The sequence below is a fragment of the Salvelinus namaycush genome, chromosome 20, assembly GCF_016432855.1.
Source record: "Salvelinus namaycush isolate Seneca chromosome 20, SaNama_1.0, whole genome shotgun sequence".
Classification (NCBI taxonomy): domain Eukaryota; kingdom Metazoa; phylum Chordata; class Actinopteri; order Salmoniformes; family Salmonidae; genus Salvelinus; species Salvelinus namaycush.
In genome coordinates this window covers 36,408,215-36,433,135 of record NC_052326.1, presented here as the reverse complement: position 1 = coordinate 36,433,135, position 24,921 = coordinate 36,408,215, and the positions used below count along the sequence as shown (strand labels likewise).

Here is a 24,921-nt window from a genome sequence, read left to right as displayed (position 1 = left end):
TGTTGTTAATGTAGATGAATGCACCAGGAAGAGTGGTCAGAGAGAGACAGGGGGCCAAGCTATCCTCTCTGAAACCCAGCACTGTTTACCTTCCCCTTTTCTCGCTTCCCTGCCTGAATGCCCTGGCCCTCTGAGCTGAGCAACACACCTAAAATAGACTATGATATGGCCAATGGAACGGCAACTGGGTCAGAGAGGCAGCAGGCATATAGGGGCGAGGGGCACATTTTGTTTTTACACGGAATAATGTCAGGAGACTCACATATGATAATGTTGTGTAATGTTCAGCAATGGTCTATTAGAATTTCACAAGTAAAATACAACCCGATTGCTATTCTTTGCTAACGCTATATTTTTGGGGGGAAGGGGGGGGGGGGGGGGGGGGGGGGGGTAGGCTTATGTATCTGTGGACTGGCACATGGAACCAGCTTCTGGGTTGGATTCTTCATGTCACTCTCTTAAAGCGACTACAGTCATTTTGAATGATAATAATCACAATATTCATAATAATCATAATAATAAACTTGCGATGATGCAGCTGATACTTTGTTCATACCACTCAACAGATTGATGTTCAAATTTTAACCTGAGGTGGTGTGAACCATAGAATTAGGAATTAGTAATTGCATAGGATCTCTATGGTGTGAACATCCTGAACAAAGCAATGAAGGACCCTTATGAACCCTACAGGTATTGCAAAACAAAATTGTTAGTTTTTTTTAAACTGAAGGCATTTCCCTGTGATATCCTGTGTAGGCCGTAAATCAGAAAATGCTATATGTACTGTATATGTAGTATGTTGTTTTCCACCTGAAGTTAATCTATAATTTCCATATCCTTTGTCTCAGTCTGTCCACTGTCCTCTAAACCACAGCTGTCTGTAATAGATGACAGGACTAGTATGTCATCAGCTACTGGCTGCTGTAACGGGTGTCGTCGGAAGGAAGAGACCGCACCTTTGCGCAGCGTTCTTTGAGTTCCACATAATTTAATAACGAAGTGAAACTTAGAAAGGACAAAACAATAAAGAATAATAACAACCGAACAGCTTCGATGTGCAAACTCCCTGCACACAAACAAAGAACAAGATCCCACACAGAAGGAGGGAAAGGGCTGCCTAAGTATGATCCCCAATCAGAGACAACGATAGACAGCTGCCTCTGATTGAGAACCACACTCGGCCAGAAACAAAGAAATACAAAACCTAGAAATAAAGAACATAGAATGCCCACCCAAATCACACCCTGACCAAACCAAATAGAGACATAAAAAGGCTCTCTAAGGTCAGGGCGTGACAGTACCCCCCCCCCAAAGGTGCGGACTCCGGCTGCAAAACCTGAACCTATAGGGGAGGGTCTGGGTGGGCATCTATCCGCGGTGGCGGCTCTAGTGTGGGACGTAGACCCCGCTCCACCTCTGGCTCACCCCACTTTGGTGGCGCCTTTGGTGCGGAGATCCTCGTCGCCGACCCCGAACTGGGGACCCTCGCCGCGGGCCCCGGACTGGGGACCCTCGCTGCCGGCCCCGGACTGGGAATCCTCGTTGCGGGCCCCGGATTGGGGACCCTCGCTGCCGGCCCCGGACTGGGGACCCTCATTGCGGGCCCCGGACTGGGGACTGTCGCTGGAGGCTCCGGACTGGGGACCGTCGCTGGAGACTTCGGACTGGAGACCGTCGCTGGAGGCTCCGGACTGGAGACTGTCGTTGGAGGCTCTGGACTGGAGACCGTCGTTGGAGGCTCCGGACTGGAGACCGTCTTTGGAGGCTCTGGACTGGAGGCCGTCGTTGGAATCTTCATGCCATGACTCATCACTGGAGGCTTCGTGCCATGGATCATCACTGGAGGCTTCGTGCCATGGATCATCACTGGAGGCTTCGTGCCATGGATCATCACTGGAGGCTTCGTGCCATGGATCATCACTGGAGGCTTCGTGCCATGGATCATCACTGGGCCGTGGAGACGCACTGGAGGTCTGGAGAGCAGAGCTGGCACAACCCCTCCCGGCTGGATGCTCACCCTAGCCCGGCAACTGCGGGGCATTGGCACAGGACGCACTGGGCTGTGAGAGCGCACCGGAGACACAGTGCGCAGAGTCGGCGCAGGATGTCCTGGACCGAAGAGACGCACTGGAGGCCAGATGCGCTGAGCCGGCACCATCCGTCCTGGCTGGATGCCCACTCTAGCCCGGCCGATGCGGGGAGCTGGAATATAGCGCACCGGGCTATGAGTGCGCACTGGAGACACACTGCGCAGAGCCGCATAACATGGTGCCTGCCCGGTCACTCTCTCCCCACGGCAAGCACGGGGAGTTGGCTCTGGTCTATAACCTGACTCCGCCAATCTCCCCGTGTGCCCCTCCCCAAAAATATTCTGGGGCTGCCTCTCGTGCACGCCTCGTTGAGCCAACTCCTCGTAGCGTCGCCGTTCCGCCTTAGCTGCTTCCAGCTCCTCCTTAGGACGGAGATATTCTCCCGCCTGTGCCCAGGGTCCCTTGCCTTCCATTATCTCCTCCCATGTCCACTCCTCCAAGAAACGCTGCTTGGTCTTTTTGTGGTGGGATCTTCTGATACGGGTGCCGTCGGAAGAAAGAGACCAAGGCGCAGCGTTCTTTGAGTTCCACATCATTTAATAACGAAGTGAAACTTAGAAAGGACAAAACAATAAAGAATAACAACGACCGAACAGCTTCAATGTGCAAACTCCCTGCACACAAACAAAGAACAAGATCCCACACAGACGGCGGGAAAAGGGCTGCCTAAGTATGATCCCCAATCAGAGACAACGATAGACAGCTTTCTCTGATTGAGAACCACACTCGGCCAGAAACAAAGAAATACAAAACCTAGAAATAAAGAACATAGAATGCCCACCCAAATCACACCCTGACCAAACCAAATAGAGACATAAAAAGGCTCTCTAAGGTCAGTGCGTGACAGCTGCCTGGTGTTTTCATGGTTCATTAGCATCACTTTTGCAGTGTAAGAAATCTGTTGGTGGAACACCTCTTTCCTATGACCAGAGTGCAGTCCGGACATTCCAGCCTTCCTGAAATGTGGCTCTTCAAGACTTTGAATGATCAAATATGAGGTGGAAAAATGCCTCCTAGATAGTCATATTGTATAAAAGAGGGATTGACAGGCACTTCAAGCGACTTACACAGGGAGGAAAAAATAGCCCAACCTTGTCCACAAGGTGGTATAGGTGTGGGGCGGAGGGCTAGGGGTTACAGAGTGGAGAGAAATGTGCTGGATGAGCAGAAACTGGAGGAGCTGACTCAGAGAATGGACTAATCTGACACAGCCTCCCCTAACCGAGCGGCTAAAAAAGTCCTTCAGGTAAGGCACAGAAGATGTGTGTGTGTCTGTGTGTATGTGTGTACCCACGCACTAGTCTAATGTGTGTGAATATGTGTGTGAGTTTCTGATTTATTGCAAATAGATGTAGTCCTGTGGCTCATGCTCAATGCTGCCTGTTGGCTGGAAGCATATACTGTACTGTAGATGAACCATATACTGTACTGTAGATGAACCATATACTCTCCTGTAGATGAACCACATACTGTACTGTAGATGAACCATATACTGTACTGTAGATGAACCATATACTGTACTGTAGATGAAACATATACCGTACTGTAGATCAAATCAAATGTATTTATATAGCCCTTCTTACATCAGCTGATATATCAAAGTGCTGTACAGAAACCCAGCCTAAAATCCCAAACAGCAAGCAATGCAGGTGTAGAAGCACGGTGGCTAGGAAAAACTCCCTAGAAAGGCCAAAACCTAGGAAGAAACCTAGAGAGGAACCAGGCTATGAGGGGTGGCCAGTCCTCTTCTGGCTGTGCCGGGTGGAGATTATAACAGAACATGGCCAAGATGTTCAAATGTTCATAAATGACCAGCATGGTCAAATAATAATAATCACATTGGTTGTCGAGGGTGCAACAAGTCAGCACCTCAGGAGTAAATGTCAGTTGGCTTTTCATAGCCGATCATTGAGAGTATCTCTACCGCTCCTGCTGTCTTTAGAGAGTTAAAAACAGCAGGTCTGGGACAGATAGCACGTCCGGTGAACAGGTCAGGGTTCCATAGCCGCAGGCAGAACAGTTGAAACTGGAGCAGCAGCACGGCCAGGTGGACTGAGGACAGCAAGGAGTCATCATACCAGAGTCCTGAGGCATGGTCCTAGGGCTCAGGTCCTCCGAGAGAGAGAAGGAGAGAATTAGAGAGAGCATACTTAAGTTCACACAGGACACCGGATAAGACAGGAGAAATACTCCAGATATAACAGACTGACCCTAGCCCCTCAACACATAAACTACTGCAGCATAAATACTGGAGGCTGAGACAGGAGGGGTCAGGAGACACTGTGGCCCCATCCGATGATACCCCTGGACAGGGCAAAACAGGCAGGATATAACCCCACCCACTTTGCCAAAGCACAGCCCCCACACCACTAGAGGGATATCTTAAACCACCAACTTACCATCCTGAGACAAGGCCGAGTATAGCCCACAAAGATCTCCGCCACGGCACAACCCAAGGGGGAGTGCCAACCCAGACAGGAAGACCACGTCAGCGACTCAACCCACTCAAGTGACGCACCCCTCCTAGGGACGGCATGGAAGAGCACCAGTAGGCTAGTGAGTGACTCAGCCCCTGTAATAGGGTTAGAGGCAGAGAATCCCAGTGGAGAGATGGGAACCGGCTAGACAGAGACAGCAAGGGCGGTTCGTTGCTCCAGAGCCTTTCCGTTCACCTTCACACTCCTGGGCCAGACTACACTCAATCATATGACCTACTGAAGAGATGAGTCTTCAGTAAAGACTTAAAGGTTGGTGTGTAGAAATCCCCCCACCAGGAGAGAGAGTGACGTATGACGTAAAGGTAACGTAAGGGTAATGGCGGACTGAAGGGATTTATGTAGAGCACCTCAAGATAAAACATAATATTCGAAATATCTGCTAAATTAGACTAAAATATTAGCACTACTTAATCTGGTGAGTGATAACCTTCAATCTGGACAATAACACAAAACAAATCCTAAAACTAGAGACATTTATCGACAAATATTACGAAAACAGGCAACAACCAAACATGACGGAGAGTAAGACAGGGGAACCGATTACAAAACGAAAACGTGACTCTTCTACAGACACTGATGATTTAATATTCTCACCACCGGGAATGGTAAAGGTCGAAACCGATCTGTTAAAATCAATAAATGACAAACTGGGTATACTTGAATTAGTTAGTAAGGATATAAAAGAGTTGAAGGCAAGCCTAGAGATGAGTGATGAAAAAGCTGCGACATTGGAGAAGCAAACACACGCGCTAAAAGGGACAGTCAATAAGATTGAAACCGAAATGAATGGAATTAAAAAGGAGAACACCGTTCTGAAGGAAACCTTACTAGACATACAAACTAGATCCATGAGAGAGAATTTGGTACTTACAGGTATCCAAGAAAAAGAAGGAGAAGTTCCTGAATCTATAGTTAGAGAGTTCCTCCTTACAGCGCTTCAGATTCCACGCGAAGTTATCGACAAAATCCAACTTGAACGCGTTCACCGCTTCGGACAGAGAGGGCAGAGGTACGAACGCCCAATCGTTGCCAAATTTGCTTCATTTAAAGATAAAATAATGGTTAAAAGTCTGGGTAAAAGACTTGCTGGGACCAAAATTGGCATGAATGATCAGTTTCCGAAGGAAATTGCAGAACGGCGCAAAGTTCTGTATCCAATTTTCAAAGAAAATAGATTAAAAGCGAAACAAGTAGCTCTCGTCGTTGATAAACTATATATTGATAACCAGTTGTTCAGAGACACAAAGACTACTCCATGGTTATTTTAAAAATTACAAAGTTCTCATAGACGAGGGAAATAAACACAATTCAAGCCCGGTTACTGATTGTAACAATACAATAAAAAATATAGCTTTTCTATAAATCTTCACATATAACTAATTGAACACACAAGCACTAATTCAACATAGTGAAGATAAAAACTAAGTAAACAGAAGGCACAGTATGTGTGGATGGTATGGTTTGTGTTTATTTTTTATTTTATTTGTTATGTTTGGAAAGTTGAGTGAGTGAGTAATGAAATGGTTGCATATCCCAGAGCCAATGTATTGCTGTGAGCCGGGTATGAGAGGGCTTTCAATGTTGTTCAGATGATGGATATACTTTTATAATGAATTATACGTCTTATTTATTTATTGTCCTATCATGGAGAACTACATTTTTTATTTATTTTTTTATAAATTATATCTAATTATTTATTATCCTATTTTAATGGTACGGTCCATGGCACTATACCCTAGACACCCACCTGAATGACCCAGATACTAAGGAGAAGTCCCTAACTGTTTTATGTGCCCGCTGTAAGCGGTCTGTATGCAGCTAAAATGAGGTCAGAGACCAAGAGCAGCACTGCCCCCTCAAGATTCTGAGCCTGCTTGGCAGGGTTGGTCCTGCAAAGCCAAAGCCCCAATAAGGGAGAGCATAATATACAAGGAAATTCTCAAAGCTGCTAATGAGAACCTTGACGACCTTGTACCTAGCCGGTGGGGATTCCGGTGGGGTGCCCCCACCCAGGCAGTGGCAGTGCTGGCAACACTAGCTGCAGTAACCCATGGGGAGGGGGTCACACTCGGACATTCAGAGAGGGGGTATATTATTGTGGCCCTGGCGGCACAAAATCAAAGTCGGACTGCATGGAGATGCGTGGGGACATGGTCATGACGGGTGGCCGTATTGTGGGTGTTTCAGGAATAAGGTGTACATTTGACCTCCATTATCTAGGATATGACAATGGTAAATAAATCTCTCAATTTTTGCTAATTTTTTGTGCGGTCTTGCAGGCCTTCTCATGCAGCTGCAACTGCAAGTGCATTTGTAAATCATGACCCATCTTGAGTTGGGCTCTGGGATGGTGCAATTGTTGAGAAAGTGAGCTTATGGTTGTGTGGGGGTAAGGGCTGAGTGTGTGTGGGTGTATGTGTGTATCCCACAACTGTTGCGAAGGAAGAAGTAAAAGATGTTAGGGACAATAGAGGATGATCCACAGATATATATAATACAAATCGAGGTGAGGGCAATGGAAATGCATATGGTAATTGATCTTCTTCAATTCGGTAAATGGCACTGTATGCTCTTTTCAAAGAATGGATCCCAGTCGGTTCAGGGCTATGGGATACAGGGGGTCGAGGGTGGTCTACCGGGCATTGGGATGACAAGCCATCTCGAGATGAGGCCTTTTAGCGGGTGGAATAGTAGGGACCAATTGGAGGTTTACTTAGTAGAAATGCAAATATCATGGTACAACTATATAGACACTCAATCATTATGTTACTTTTTAATAGTACGTTTACAAAAATATATTCTGATTAAAAGAATGAAAGGTGTGTCTCATTATGGTAAGTGGTGAAATAAGTATAGCCAGTTACAATTGTAATGGCTTAGCAGATAATAAGAAAAGACGATCAGTATTTACCTGGCTAAAAGAGAAGGATTATAATATCTATTGTTTACAGGAAACCCATTCAACAGTTTTAGATGAAGTTTTGTGGAAAAAGAACTGGGGGGGCAAAATATATTTCTCCCATGGGCAAAGAAATTCAAAAGGGGTGATGGTTTTAATTAACAATAATTTTGATCCAAATGTGCAAATTGTCCAAACAGATCCTCAAGGTAGATGGATTATTTTAAATATGTTATTGGACAATAAACAAATATGGCTTGTTAACCTATACGGTCCGAATAATGATGATCCAAGCTTCTTTGAAAATATATATAAGAATTTATCAACTCTACAAGCAACACTAGACTCTATTATTATAGTGGGAGATTTTAATACGGTCTTAAATACCTCTATAGACCGGAAAGGAAATCACACTACAAACTATCACCCTCAGGCACTTAAGGAAATCATGAATGTCATGGATATATTGGAATTAGTGGATATATGGAGACTTAAATACCCTGATTTAGTGAGATATACATGGCGGAGGCTGAATCAAGCTAGTCGTCTTGACTACTTTCTTATACCATTCTCTCTGGCACCAAAAGTTAAAAAAGTGTTGATAGGGGACAGAATGCGGTCGGATCATCACATAATTGGCATATATATTTCTCTTACAGAATTTCCACGTGGGCGAGGATATTGGAAATTTAATCAAAGTCTACTAGATGATAAATTGTTTAGAACTAGGACAGAAGATTTTATAACTGACTTTTTCAGACATAACATAGGTACAGCAGATCCCCTTATTGTATGGGACACTTTTAAGTGTGCCTTTAGAGGCCATGCAATTCAGTACTCATCTATAAAACAAAAGCAATTTAGATCAAAAGAGTCCATATTAACAAAGGAAATTGAAGGACTAACAGTACAGTTAGATAGCAATAAAAACAGTACCATAGAGGCACAGAATAAGTTAGAGGAAAAACAAAAAGAAATGGAGGAACTTATTCAAGAAAGATCCAGTGTAATACATTATAAAAATAAAGCGAACTGGATGGAATATGGGGAAAAATGCACCAAATTCTTTTTCAATCTTCAATATAGAAATGCTACCAAAAAAAATGTATTAAAACTTGTTACAAATGATGGAGTCACGCATGATTCACCAAATGATATTTTGAAAGAGGAAGTAAAGTACTTTAAGAATATGTTTTCGTTTCAGGCTCCTCCATCTCCACTAACTGAAACTAATTGTATGGATTTTTTTCCTATTAATAATGTAAAATTAACATCTGTACAGAAAGACTCATGTGAAGGCCAAATTACAGAGGAGGAACTGCTTGATGCAATTGGGGCCTTTAAGGATGGGAAAACTCCAGGGCTGGATGGCATACCAGTGGAAGTATACAAAACTTTTTTTGATATACTCAAAGGACCATTATTAGCTTTTTTTAACCACTCCTATATAAATGGTAGATTATCAGACACGCAACAAGAAGGTCTGATATCGTTATTACTGAAACAGGACCCAAGTGGTATATATAAAGATCCAGTCCAATTAAAAAATTGGAGACCTCTTACACTTCAGTGTTGTGATGCAAAAATCCTAGCAAAATGCTTGGCGCATAGAATAAAAAAAGTTTTGTCAGATATTATTCATCCTAATCAGACAGGTTTTTTACATGGACGATACATTGGAGATAATATAAGGCAAGTACTGGAAACAATAGAACACTATGAAATATCGGGGACACCAGGTCTGGTTTTCATAGCTGATTTTGAAAAGGCTTTTGATAAAGTACGACTGGAGTTTATATATAAATGCCTAGAATATTTCAATTTTGGGGAATCTCTTATAAAATGGGTTAAAATTATGTATAGTAACCCTAGGTGTAAAATAGTAAATAATGGCTACATCTCAGAAAGTTTTAAACTATCTAGAGGAGTAAAACAAGGTTGTCCACTATCGGCATATCTATTTATTATTGCCATCGAAATGTTAGCTGTTAAAATTAGATCAAACATTAATATTAATGGATTAGAAATCCGTGGCTTAAAAACTAAGGTGTCATTGTACGCTGATGATTCATGTTTTCTTTTAAAACCACAACTAGAGTCTCTCCACGGCCTCATAGAGGATCTAGATACCTTTGCTATCCTCTCTGGATTAAAACCAAATTATGATAAATGTACCATATTACGTATTGGATCACTAAAAAATACACATTTTATATTGCCATGTAGTTTACCAATTAAATGGTCTGACGGAGATGTGGATATACTCGGTATAAAAATCCCAAAAGAAAGAAATGATCTCACTCCAATAAATTTTTATAGAAAGTTAGCAAAAATAGATAAGATCTTGCTACCATGGAAAGGAAAATACTTGTCTATTTGTGGAAAAATCACCCTGATTAACTCTTTAGTCATATCACAGTTTACCTATTTGCTTATGGTTTTGCCTACACCTAGTGACCTGCTTTTTAAATTATATGAACAAAAAATATTCCATTTTATTTGGAACGGCAAGCCAGATAAAATTAAAAGGGCCTATTTATATAACGAATATGAATTCGGAGGGCAGAAATTATTAAATATTAAAGCATTAGACCTCTCACTAAAGGCATCAGTCATACAAAAGTTATACTTAAATCCAAACTGGTTCTCTAGTAAATTGGTACGAATGTCTCATCCTATGTTCAAGAAGGGCCTTTTTCCCTTTATTCAGATTACACCTGCTCACTTTCGGTTGTTTGAAAAGGAAATAATCTCCAAAATATCCTTATTTTTTAAACAAGCCTTAGAAAGTTGGTTGCAATTTCAGTTTAATCCACCTGAAAGGACGGAACAAATAGTACAACAAATATTGTGGTTAAATTCAAATATAGTAATTGATAAAAAAACTGTATTTATCGAAGAAATGTTTAAAAAAGGTTTAATTTTTGTGAATGATATCATAAATAGGACTGGTGGAGTTATGTCACACATGCAGCTCACACAGACATATGGAAATGTCTGCTCTACCCAAAATTACAACCAATTAATTGCAGCATTACCACAAAAATGGAAGAGGCAAGTAGAAGGGGAAAAAAGTAAGGAACTTGTATGTCGGCCCTGTATTAAAGAACATAAATGGTTAAAGAAAAGTGTGATAAATAAAAACATATACCAATTTCATTTAAGGACCAAAAAACTGACAGCTGTGCCATATAAATTGCAAAATAGTTGGGAAGAGATGTTCGATGTACCCATTCCATGGCACATGGTTTATGAATTGATACGCAAAACAACGCCGGATTCAAAACTTCGAATTTTTCAATTTAAATTATTGTACAAAATTCTTGCAACTAATAGAATGTTATATATATGGGGTATACAATCTTCCCAGCTCTGTAGATTCTGCTGTGAGGAGGCAGAGTCATTAGACCATTTATTTTGGTATTGTCCATATGTAGCTCGTTTTTGGTCACAGGTCCAGGAATGGCTGAAGAATTGCAACATTTGCCTAGAACTAACGCTACAGATAGCAATACTGGGGGATTTGAAAAGCCATAGTCAATCAATCAATAATATAATAATTATTTTAGCAAAAATGTTTATTTTTAATTTACAATCTGTAGAAGCTATGAGAATAGGAAGGTTCAAATCTTTTGTGAAGCATCACAGCACAGTTGAAAAATATATGGCAAATAAAAATCCGAAATGGATGATGTTGGAAGATAGATGGGAAGGGTTGAGTAGAACTGAAGGGTGGGACTAATAACAAGATAAACAATGTAGGGCATACGGGATCTGTGAAATGTGTATAGGTGCGGAGCTTTTGTGAAATAGCACAGTTACAAGTGGAAATAAAATTGGATGGACAACAGAAATAGAGGAAGGACTAAGAACAAACAAGAGAGAACTATTATAAAGTAGTCTGTGTCTGTAAAATAGGTATAAGATGTATAAATTGAAGGTAAAAGCAGAAGTGTTTATTAGTTTACTCCAATTGGGGGAGCGGTGGTAGGGTTGCGGGGAATAATAATAAAGGTATATTCTTTAAAAAAGTATGTATGTCTATATAGGTATGTGTATGTATATATGTATATATGTATGCATGCGTGTATGGATATATATATTTACCCAAAAAAATATGGGGGATTGGAAATGATGCAGACAATTACATTGGAAGCAACATTCTTTCCGCAATATTAAGCTGATCCACCCCAAAAAAAAAAAAAAAAAAAAAAAAAAAAAGACTTAAAGGTTGAGACCGAGTCTGCGTCTCTCACATGGGTAGGCAGACCATTCCATAAAAATGGAGCTCTATAGGAGAAAGCCCTGCCTCCAGCTGTTTGCTTAGAAATTCTAGGGACAATTAGGAGGCCTGCGTCTTGTGACCGTAGCGTACGTGTAGATATGTACGGCAGGACCAAATCGGAAAGATAGGTAGGAGCAAGCCCATGTAATGGTTTGCAGGTTAGCAGTAAAATGAACCTGTCTTCCTATAAAAATACTTTAAAGCACTACTATATATATTTTTGACGTCTTTTACTTTTACTCCACTACATTCCTAAAGAAAATAATGTGCTTTTTACTCCATACACTTCACTGACACCCAAAAGTTACATTTCACATGCTTAGCAGGACAGGAAAATGGTCCAAATCACACACTTATCAAGATAACATCCCTGGTCCTCCCTACTGCCTCTGATCTGACAGACTCACTAAACACAAATGCTTCCTTTGTAAATTATGTCTGAGTGTAAATTTTAAAAAACATACCTTACTTTTGATACTTAATTATATTTAAAACCAAATACTTTTAGACTTTTACTCAAGTAGTATTTTACTGGGTGACTTTCAACCCCCCTGGGGGTGCGGCTGTTTTGACCAGATTCCTCTATAGTCTGCGTTGGTTTGGCATATGCATTGCTGGCCTCCTTGCCCCCAGTGTTTGAGCTATACACATCCCTTTATCCTGCATTGGTCTACTTCTTCTTTGGAACGTCCAGACATATTTCCATAGGCAAGTGGACAGAAATATGTACCGGTAGTTTGGGAATGGTTGATAAAGACTAAGATTAACACTCTCAGTCAGCCCAATTCTTTATGTGTATACAATGTACATACACAGGTGTCGATATGTTGTGTTTGTGTGCGGGTGCGTATGCAGTGCTCAGTGTCATGGTTGGAAGTGTGACAGAGAGGTTGGCTCCAGACAAAAACTTCCTGGTCATGATGAATAGGACTAACCTGATTGAGGTGAGCATCTTTGCTAGGGATGCCTACAAATCAAATCAAATGTTATTAGTCAGATGCGTCGAATACAACAGGTGTAGACCTTACAGTGAAATGCTTACTTACGAGCCCCTAACTAACAATGCAGTTAAAAAAAATACAGATAAGAAATAAAAGTAACAAATAATTACAGGGGGGTACCGGTACAATGTCAGGGGCACCGGTTGGTTGAGGTAATATGTACAGGTAATATGAGGTAATATGTACAGGTCGCTGTTGCTAACACTTTCCTAGGAGGACTCATCCAGGTCACAAACAGAACAGTTCAGACGCTAATAGAAAATGCAATACAATACAACACAACTCAAGACAATATGCTACACTACGCTTCAATACAATACAATACAACACAAGAGCTATGACACATAATCAGACAATCATGGATAATTTATCCTTACTATGACTGACAGTAAGTATACACTATGTTGTGTTTGAATTTTCATGCTTCCACTTTTAGGTGGTACTGGGGGTGGTGAAGTTTGTGTTTGTGGGTATCTACCTGTCGGAACCCCTGGTGCGATCCTACACAACAGCAGCTGCTGCCCATGCTGTGGTTGTGTGATCGCACAGCTCTTTGGGGTGTCAACCACATGCTTCAGTGGACCCGTGTCACTGGTTTATGTGAGTACCGTGCGTGTGTGTTTACATCATGTGTGTGTGTTTGCATCATGTGTGTGTGTTTGCATCGTGTATGTGTGTTTGTGTGTGTGTGTGTGTGACACTAATTCAACTGACACTTTAAGTCAACCTCTGAACACCACCCTGACCCTGCTCTAATATCAGTGAGACCCTTGTCCTTAGACCCTGGTGGAGGTGTGCTCCAAGCTGCCTCAAACCCATCTCCCCACTCTGTTGGTCAGTGGTGTATCCATGGTGTTTCTAATCGCAAGCAAGGAAATCAACTTTGCCATCAGTGCCCAACTGCCTGTGCCCATCCCAGTGGAAGTCATCACAGTCAGTTTCTATGATACTCTGTCCCTTGTCATACGATCTATTCTTGATCTACATCCCCTGTTGTTCTGTCACTCTCTTCTTAATGTTTTTTTCTACAAAACTATCTTGACTGGTCATATGGCCTCCCGGGTGGCGCAGTGGTCTAGGGCACTGCATCGCAGTGCTAGCTGCGCCACCAGAGTCTCTGGGTTCGCGCCTAGACTGGGCTGGGTTCGCGCCCAGGCTCTGTCGCAGCCGGCCGCAACCGGGAGGTCCGTGGGGCGACGCACAATTGGCATAGCGTCGTCCGGGTTAGGGAGGGTTTGGCCGGTAGGGATATCCTTGTCCCAGTATGTAAAATGTAATATGTAATATGTAAAAAAAATAAAAATAAAAATAAAATAAAATATGTAAAATGTTATAAAAATGTATGCTCTCTACTGTAAGTCGCTCTGGATAAGAGCGTCTGCTAAATGACTAAAATGTAAATGTAAAATATGAACATTTAAACTTTGAATATTTGACAATGGTTATTTATTTGGGTATGTCAGAGTAATAATTTCTGTCCAGTCTAGTTCATGTTGACGAGTCTTGGCTGCTGCATAGGAAAACAGACATGTAGCAGAATGGCCCTAGTCAAAAACAGAAGAGATAAGTCAACTATATGACTCTTCCAATGTAATGTATTAGCGTCATACACAGCAGACACAGTGGATTCATAACAAATTTTTAACAAATGTATGTTTTAACCTTTATTTAACTAGTCAAGTCAGTTAAGAACAAATTCTTATTTAAAATGACGGCCTACCCTGGCCAACACTGGGCCAATTGTGCGCTGCCCTATGGGACTCCAAATCATGGCCGGTTGTGATACAGCCTGGAATCAAACTAGGGTCTGTAGTGAGGCCTCTAGCACTGAGCAGCAGTGCCTTAAACCGCTGCGCCACTCGGGAGCACCAATGATTAGGCACACTTCTGGCTTCTGATTGACCCCGACCAATGTCCACTAAATGATTGACGTGATGTTTTCCTCTCAAAATTCCCACCAGACCAGTTTAATTGAGAAGATTGTGACTAAGTTGTATTGAAAAGGGTGTGTTTTTATTTTGATAAAGATTGTGGCAGCGATGGTGATATTGTCCTACACCTACCAAACATCAACTACACAATCTCAGTAGTGGGGGATATTCCCAGAGGTTAAGTATTTAGAGTGAAAGAGACAGTGTTTAGCACTCAACAGTATGTGTGTGTGTGTGTGTGGGGGGGGGGGGGGGGAATAAAACAAACAAGCTATTGTGTGTGTGGGAGTGAAACAAGTAATAATCATTAATAGCTTGTTTGATCTGTCAAATTGTACTCCTCTTTCTGTTGACCTCTACTCTTGCTGGTATCTGTTGATTCTTATTACTGACCCCTGCTGGGTCATGGTTGATACCTCTGTTACTCCCCTGACCCCCATATCCTCTGCTTCATTCAGCCTGACTTCCCCCAGGTTACCTGATGCTAGCCTGTTTGGAGAGGTGATCGGGGATGCGTTTGCCTTGGCTATTGTGGGCTACGCCATCTCCATCTCACTTGGGAAGACGTTTGCACTAAAACACGGCTACAAGTTGGACAGCAACCAGGTGAGACAGGCCCTCTTATCATACATTGTTCAACACCATCAAAGAAACTGATTTCCCCTACAATCTACACAAGCTGTACCATCTTCCCATGAATTCCTTTGATCTTGTTGTGCCTCATATAGGCCACCATAACTGATACCACTCTGAAATACAGTCCAAACAAACCTCTGTCTGTTACATTCACTATACACACACTCACTTCTTTCGTCCTTCCCGCTGTCTTTCTCCTCTCCATCCCTATTCCTGCTGTAGGAGCTTACGGTGCTGGGTCTCAGTAATGCTGTAGGGGGATTCTTACAGTGCTACGCTGTCTGCTCCTCCATGTCCCATAGTCTTATCCAGGAGAGTACTGGAGGCAAGACACAGGTCTGAGGAAAACACGCTAAATCTTTCTGAATACAGTCATTTTTACTATATGCATGCATAAATGCAATTACAAAGTAGATGATGTATGTGTATGATATGTAAAAGCATAAATACAACGTTGCTTAAACGTTTTAACCACAGATGGCTGGAATAGCCTCTGCTGTGATAGTGTTGGTGACTGTGCTGAAGCTCGGCCTCTGTTCCAGGAGCTGGCAAATCTATGGCTCTACTTCAACTACAGTATATACTGTATGTACAGTGCCTTCAGAAAGTATTCAGAACCCTTTGCTTTTTCCACATTTTGATACGTTACAGCCAATTTTCTAAAATTGATTAAATAAATAAATCCTCAGCCATCTACACACAATACCCCATAATGACAAAGTGAAAACAGGTTTTTAGACATTTTGGCAAATGCATATATATATTTTTTTAAATAACTTATTTACATAAGTTTTCAGACCCTTTGCTATGAGACTCGAAATTGAGGTCAGGTACATCCTGTTTCCATTGATCATCCTTGAGATGTTTCTACAACTTGGAGTCCACCTGTGGTAAATTAAATTGTTTGGACATGATTTGGAAAGACACACACCTGTCTATATAAGGTCCCACAGTTGACAGTTAATGTCAGAGCAAAAACCAAGCCATGATGTCAAAAGAATTGTCCGTAGAGCTCCGAGACAGGATTGTGTCGAGGCACAGATCTGGGGAAGGGTACCAAAACGTTTCTGCAGAATTGAAAAGAACACTGTGGCCTCCATCATTCTTAAATGGAAGAAGTTTGGATCCACCAACTTCCTAGAGCTGGCTGCCCGGCCAAACTGAACAATCGGGGGAGAAGGGCCTTGGTCAGGGAGATGAACAAGAACCCAATGGTCACTCTGACAGATCTCTAGAGTTCCTCTGTGGAGATGGGGAGAACCTTCCAGAAAGACAAACATCTTTGCAGCACTCCACCAATCAGGCCTTTGTGGTAGAGTGGCCAGACGGAAGCCATTCCTCAGTAAAAGGCACATGACAGCCCGCTTGGAGTTTGTCAAAAGGCACCTAAAGACTCTCAGACCATGAGAAACAAGATTCTCTGGTCTGATGGAACTCTTTGGACTGATTTTTTTTATTTATTTTTTATTTCACCTTTATTTAACCAGGTAAGCTAGTTGAGAACAAGTTCTCATTTACAACTGCGACCTGGCCAAGATAAAGCAAAGCAGTGCAACACAAACAACAACACAGAGTTACACATGGAATAAACAAGTGTACAGTCAATAACACAATAGAAAAAAAGAAAGCCTATATACAGTGTGTGCAAATGGCGTGAGGAGGTAAGGCAATAAATAGGCCATAGTAGCGAAGTAATTACATTTTAGCAAATTAACACTGGAGTGATACATGAGCAGATGATGATGTGCAAGTAGAAATACTGGTGTGCAAAAGAGCAGAAAACTGGACGACCAGTGAGATATACCTGCTGGAGCGCGTGCTACGGGTGGGTGTTGTTATCATGACCAGTGAGCTGAGATAAGGCGGAGCTTTACCTAGCATAGACTTATAGATGACCTGGAGCCAGTGGGTCTGGCGATGAATATGTAGCGAGGGCCAGCCAGCCGACTAGAGCATACAGGTCACAGTGGTGGGTGGTATAAGTGGCTTTGGTGACAAAACGGATGGCACTGTGATAGACTGCATCCAGTTTGCTGAGTAGAGTATTGGATTTTGTAAATGGCATCGCCGAAGTCGAGGATCGGTAGGATAGTCAGTTTTACGAGGGTATGTTTGGCGGCGTGAGTGAAGGAGGCTTTGTTGTGAAATAGATTCTAGATTTAATTTTGGATTGGAAATGTTTAATATGAGTCTGGAAGGAGAGTTTATAGACTAGCCAGACACCTAGAATATGTGGACAACTACAAATACCTAAGTCAGAACCATCCAGAGTAGTGATGCTAGTCGGGCAGGCGGGTGCGGGCAGCGAACGGCTGAAAAGCATGCATTTAGTTTTACTAGCGTTTAAGAGCAGTTGGAGGCCACGGAAGGAGTGTTGTGTGTCATTGAATCTCGTTTGGAGGTTAGTTAACACAGTGTCCAAAGAAGGGCCAGATGTATACAGAATGGTGTCGTCTGCGTAGAGGTGGATCAGGGAATCACCCGCAGCAAGAGCGACATTGTTGATATATACAGAGAAAAGAGTCAGCCCGAGAATTGAACCCTGTGGTACCCCCATAGAGACTGCCAGAGGTCCGGACAACAGGCCTCCGATTTGACAGCCTGAACTCTGTCTGAGAAGTAGTTGGTGAACCAGGCGATGCAGTCATTTGAGAAACCAAAGCTTTTGAGTCTGCCGACAAGGATACGGTGATTGACAGAGTCGAAAGCCTTGGCCAGGTCGATGAAGATGGCTGCACAGTAATGTCTTTTATTGATGGCGGTTATGATATCATTTAGTACCTTGAGCGTGGCTGAGGTGCACCCGTGACCAGCTCGGAAATCAGATTGCACAGCAGAGAATGTACGGTGGGATTCGAAATGGTCAGTGGTCTGTTAATTAACTTGACTTTCGAAGACTTTAGAAAGGCAGGGCAGGATGGATATAGGTCTATAACAGTTTGGGTCTAGAGTGTCAACCCCTTTGAAGGGGGGGATGACCACGGCAGCTTCCCAATCTTTAGGGATCTCGGACGATACGAAAGAGAGGTTGAACAGACTGGTAATAGGGGTTGCAACAATGGCGGTGGATAATTTTAGAAAGAGAGGGTCCAGATTGTCTAGCCCAGCTGATTTGTACAGGTCCAGGTTTTTCAGCTCCTTCAGAACATCTGCTATCTGGATTTGGGTGAAGGAGAAGCTGGGGAGGCTTGGGCAAATAGCTGCGGGGGGTTCGAAGCTGTTGGCCGGGGTTGGGGTAGCCAGGAGGAAAGCATGGCCAGCCGTAGAGAAATGCTTATTGAAATTCTCGATTATCGTGGTGACAGTGTTACCTAGCCTCAGTGCAGTGGGCAGCTGGGAGGAGGTGCTCTTATTCTCCATGGACTTTACAGTGTCCCAAAACGTTTTGGAGTTAGAGCTACAGGATGCACATTTCTGTTTGAAAAAGCTAGCCTTTGCTTTCCTGACTGACTGCATGTATTGGTTCCTGATTTCCCTGAAAAGTTGCATATCGCGGGGACTATTCGATGCTAGTGCAGTCCGCCACAGGATGTTTTTGTGCTGGTCAAGGGCAGTCAGGTCTGGAGTGAACCAAGGGCTATATCTGTTCTTAGTTCAACAATTTTTGAAAGGGGCATGCTTATTTAACATGGTGAGGTAATTACTTTTAAAAAATGACCAGGAGCGTTTGACAGTGATGGGGGTGGTCGTTTAACCGTGGACCCATAACGGATGCAGGCAATGAGGCAGTGATCGCTGAGATCCTGATTGAAAACAGCAGAGGTTTATTTGGAGGGCAAGTTGATCAGGATAATATCTTTGAGGGTGCCCATGTTTACGGATTTAGGGTTGTACCTGGTGGGTTCCTTGATAATTTGTGTGAGATTGAGGGCATCTAGCTTAGATTGTAGGACTGCCGGGGTGTTAGGCATATCCCAGTTTAGGTCACCTAGCAGAACAAACTCTGAAGATAGATGGGGTGCAATCAATTCACATATGGTGTCCAGGGCACAGCTGGGAGCTGAGAGGGGTCTATAACAGGCGGCAACAGTGAGAGACTTATTTCTGGAGAGATTCATTTTTAAAATTAGAAGCTCGAACTGTTTGGAACTGGCTCTGGAGCAACGAACCGCCCTTGCTGTCTCTGCCTGGCCGGTTCCCCTCTCTCCACTGGGATTCTCTGCCTCTAACCCTATTACAGGGGCTGAGTCACTGGCTTACTGGTGCTCTTTCATGCCGTCCCTAGGAGGGGTGCGTCACTTGAGTGGGTTGAGTTACTGACGTGATCTTCCTGTCTGGGTTGGCGCCCCCCCTTCGTTTGTGCTGTGGTGGAGATCTTTGTGGGCTATACTCGGCCTTGTCTCAGGATTGTAAGTTGGTGGTTGAAGATATCCCTCTAGTGGTGCCTCCCGGGTGGCGCAGTGGTCTAGGGCACTGCATCGCAGTGCTAGCTGCGCCACCAGAGTCTCTGGGTTCACGCCCAGGCTCTGTCGCAGCCGGCCGCAACCGGGAGGTCCGTGGGGGGACGCACAATTGGCATAGCGTCGTCCGGGTTAGGGAGGGTTTGGCCGGTAGGGATATCCTTGTCTCAGTATGTAAAAATGTAATAAAAATGTATGCACTCTACTGTAAGTCGCTCTGGATAAGAGCGTCTGCTAAATGACTAAAATGTAAAATGTAAAAAATGTGCGGGGGCTGTGCTTTGGCAAAGTGGGTGGGGTTATATCCTTCCTGTTTGGCCCTGTCCGGGGGTATCATCGGATGGGGCCACAGTGTCTCCTGACCCCTCCTGTCTCAGCCTCCAGTATTTATGCTGCAGTAGTTTATGTGTTGAGGGGCTAGGGTCAGTTGGTTATATCTGGAGTACTTCTCCTGTCTTATCCAGTGTCCTGTGCGAATTTAAGTATGCTCTCTCTAATTCTCTCCTTCTCTCTTTCTTTCTCTCTCTCGGAGGACCTGAGCCCTAGGACCATACATCAGGACTACCGGGCATGATGACTCCTTGCTGTCCCCAGTCCACCTGGCCTTGCTGCTATTCCAGTTTCAACTGTTCTGCCTGCGGTTATGGAACCCCTACCTGTCCCAGACCTGCTGTTTTCAACTCTTAATGATCGGCTATGAAAAGCCAACTGACATTTATTCCTGATTATTATTTGACCATGCTTGTCACTTATGAACATTTTGAACATCTTGGCCATGTTCTGTTATAATCTCCACCCGGCACAGCCAGAAGAGGACTGGCCACCCCTCATAGCCTGGTTCCTCTCTAGGTTTCTTCCTAGGTTTTGGCCTTTCTAGGGAGTTTTTCCTAGCCACCGTGCTTCTACACCTGCATTGCTTGCTGTTTGGGGTTTTAGGCTGGGTTTCTGTACAGCACTTCGAGATATTAGCTGATGTACGAAGGGCTATATAAAATAAACTTGATTTGATGTGATTTGGGCATAGACCTGGAAAGTATGACAGAACTTTGCAGGCTATCTCTACAGTAGATTGCAACTCCTCCCCCTTTGGCAGTTCTATCTTGCCGAGCGTCATGTCTGGAGGAAACCTGGCACCATCCCTACGGTGAAGCATGGTGGTGGCAGCCCCATAAATAGATTGGCAAAAATCTCTAAAAACATGTTTTCACTTTGTCATTATGGGGTATTGTGTATAGGTAGGTGAGGAAAAAAAGACATGTAATCCATTTTGAATTCAGGCTGTAACACAACATCTGTAATGAATCAAGAGGTATGAATACTTTCTAAAGGCACTGTATAACCTCACTGGGACCAACCAGGTTGGTGTGGCCACGAGAACAGCACCGTGTTCATCATGCCATCAACGCCTCATACGTCCGATGACCACTGCAGCTGGGAGTACCTGAAGGGCGGTGGAGACCAGACAATGCCACACTAGTGACAGAGTCGGAACTGCAAGACAGGGACACCCCCACTCTGGGCTCCACATAGTGAGGATACCATGAGCCGGGACCTTACTTACTTACTTACTTTATTGTCCCCATGGGGAAATTTTGTTGCAGTGTCATGTACACATTTAAAGTGGCGTTAAATACAAAACAAGATTGACAATACAACTTTCAATAACAGTCACGCACCAATAAAAAATAATAATAATAATAATAGTAAGAAATAAGAAATAAACATTTAAAACAAAGACTAGCCTGCTGGCCTTACGGGGTCAATGGGAACATTTGCCCGAGCTATTTAAGAGGGATATCACACCTGGCACAAATGATTGTCTCGTTCTATTTTTCCTGCTGAGGGGTGCCCTATACCTGCGCCCAGAGGGGAGTAATTCAAAGTCCAGGTACAGGGGGTGACTTGGGTCTAAAATGATTTTGTGAGCCTTACGGAGGGCCCTGACCTTAAAGATCTCATCCAGGCCTGTCTGTTTGACTCCAAGTACCTTACTTGCTGTGGTAATAATCCTTCTCAGCATGTTTCTCTGACTGACAGTGGCATTGCCAAACCAACAAACAATACAAAAAGTTAATATAGTACAGTAGTCAATATAGTACAGTCTATATTAAAAGAACCCAACTTTTTTAGAAAGTACAGTCTCTGTTGGCTCTTTTTGTAGATCTGGTCTGTACATTTACTCCACTGAAGCTTACTGTCCAAAAAGACACCCAGATATTTATATTCCTCTACAATTTCTATATTCTGGCCTCTGATAGATGTTGCAGAGGTAGGTGTTGTACGCTTCCTGAAGTCTATGCACATCTCTTTGGTCTTGTTAGTATTGAGGACCAAGTGTGATTCCTCACACCACTCTACAAAGTCATCTAGGACCGGGCCATGATGTTCCTCGTCATCATGCAACAGGCTGATCAAGGCAGTGTCATCAGCGAACTTAACGAGGTGTCTGTCAGTATGGGAACTAGTACAACTATTAGTGTACAAGATGTACAGAAGTGGGGACAAAACACATCCCTGAGGAGAGCCTGTGTTGGTATTGCGTATATCCGACACACGGGGACCTATTTTGACTCGCTGTGAGCGTTGGCTCAGGAAGTCCAACAGCCACAAAACCAGCCCCCCATCTAAGGAAAAGTCCCGAATGAGTCTCTGTGCCAGAATGTAAGGCTGGATTGTGTTGAAGGCAGAAGAAAAGTCAACAAACAGAACCCTGACATGGGATTTGGCACCTTCTAGATGTCTATAGACCATGTTAAGGAGGGTAAGAATGGCATCATCAACTCCTCTGCTGGTCTGATAGGCAAACTGAAATGGGTCGAGGAGCTTCTGGGTGACACTGAGAATATGACTTTTCACAATTTTCTCAAGGCATTTCATAACTAAGGATGTCAAAGCGACAGGGCGATAGTCATTCAGCACAGAGGGATTTGATACTTTAGGAATTGGTATAATTATTGATTTTTTCCACAATACTGGAACGTGTTGCTGGTTGAGTGAGGATTGGAAAATGTCTGTAAAAACACCAGCCAGTTGTTCAGCACAGTGCTTTAACACATGCCCACTTATTTTGTCTGGGCCTGGGCTTTTGTATGTGTTACATCCCCTGAACAACTTTAGAACATCAGACTGTTGAACAACAACTCTCTCAAACATTTGTAATGATGCTTCCATTTGTTTTACCTCCGACACGAAGTTGTCTGATTCAAATCTTGAGAAGAAAACATTCAGTTCATTAGCCATGTTCTGGCCCTCATATCCCCCAAGGTCAGCACTGGTTTTTCCCCTGCCTATATGGGGGGCGCTAGCCATGGATTTAATCCCTTGCCAGGCCACCCTTGCGTTTCCTGAGGAGAGGGTCCTCTCCACCCTTTGCTTGTATGCCTCCTTGTCCACCAGTATCTGTCTTTTTATCTCACGTTGTACATCTCTTAAAGCCTGTCTATCACCCCCAGCATAAACTGCCTTCTTCCTATCAAGTAGTGATTTTAGATGTTTTGATACCCAAGGCTTGTTGTTAGGGAAGATTTTACAGGTCTTAGTAGGCACAACTGACTCAACACAGAAGTTTACATAGTCTGAAATAACCTCTGTGAGTTCATCCAGATCAGAGCTGCTGTCCTCAAATACCTCCCACATTGTACAGTCAAAACACCCCTGGAGACAAGTGATACTGTTGTCATTCCAGATCTGGACAGTTTTAACTGTGGGTTTCTCCCTCTCCAGGAGGCGACAGTAAATTGGCCTGAGGTAGACCACATTGTGGTCTGATGTCCCCAGAGGAGGTCTGGTGGTGGCAGAGAACGCCTTTGGTATTGTCCCATAGCACAAATCAAGAGTCCTATTTTTCCTAGTGTGACATTTCACATACTGATGGTATGTGCGCAAGACTTTGTGCAAGGTACAGTTGTTAAAATCCCCTAAAATAAATTTGGGTGCGTCGGGGGAGATGGATTCCAGTTTCTGTGACAGATTATAAATAATCTCTGATGCCTTTGTTATATTAGCTTTTGGTTGAATGTACACAACGGTAACAAACAATTGGGGGAACTCACGGGGCAGATAGTAAGGTCGCAGTGACACAGAAAGCAGTTCAATGTCGGGGGTACAGAGTCGCTCTCTTACCAGGATCGATTTACACCACTGGTCCCTGACAAGCAGGCAGACGCCCCCGCCGTGAAGTTTCCCTGTGACTGTCAGATCGCGGTCCGCTCTGACCAGGGTGAAGCCGGCCGGCTCCACTTCTCTGTCCGGGACTCTGTCATCCAGCCAAGTCTCAGTAAATGCCAGCAAACAGGCCTCCCGATATTCGTGTTGGAAGCGCAGATTCGCTGACAACTCATCCGCTTTCCCCCTCAGTGACTGGGCATTAATCAGCAAGGTGGTGGGTAAGGGAAGTTTGTTCTTAATTTTTTTAAGTCGTTGTCTGATTCCCCCGCGTTTTCCACGTTTGCATTTGGGTTTGTAATCCACTCGCAGACAATCAGGTATTAGATGGGCCATTGGGATATCCATCGCGTTCGTATTTGAGTTGCATTGTAGTAAAAACTCCCTGCTGTATTGGATTCCGCTGCCAGCAGCGTTTTCATTATTTAGTCCGTTCGTAGCAGGTATGTACACGATCAACAAGATCAGTCCAACACCCCACCACTGGAAATCCATGGTTGGCAGAATGTTTGTAAACTAAGTGTACAAATTAAAAACATAAGATAACGCCACACCAAACATCACACACACTGCAGGTCGCAACAGAGCCGCGCCCCCTCAACCTGGCCCTGGACCTGGATAAGTTATCCCTGGGATCGCTGCGCAAGAGGACTTTAGACATCCATTCCATCATCCTAGACCTATCCACGGCTAACTTCATCGACACCAGGGCTATCAAGACCATGAGAAATGTGAGTGGGTGATGATGAGGGGAGGGAAATGATGAGATCGGAGAGATGGCCTTGAATTGAAGAGACAAAAATCAGGAATGTAGGTGCCTCAATAAAAGGCATAAGGGGGGAAAATTATTAGAATGACAATGGTTTGGTAGGTTGAGATAACAGGATCGGTGGGTCCCCCACGGGACGGTTGAGCTTACGTAGGCTAATGCGATTAGGATGAGGTTGTAAGTAACAAGAACATTTCCCAGGACATAGATATCTGATATTGGCAGAAAGCTTAAATTCTTGTTATCTA

General features: G+C 43.6%; 1 pseudogene; it reads left to right on the top strand.

Annotated features, from left to right (window-relative positions):
- The first annotated feature begins 172 nt into the window (after positions 1–172).
- On the top strand, positions 173–24,647 carry LOC120064790 (annotated as a pseudogene).
- Positions 24,648–24,921: the final 274 nt, after the last annotated feature.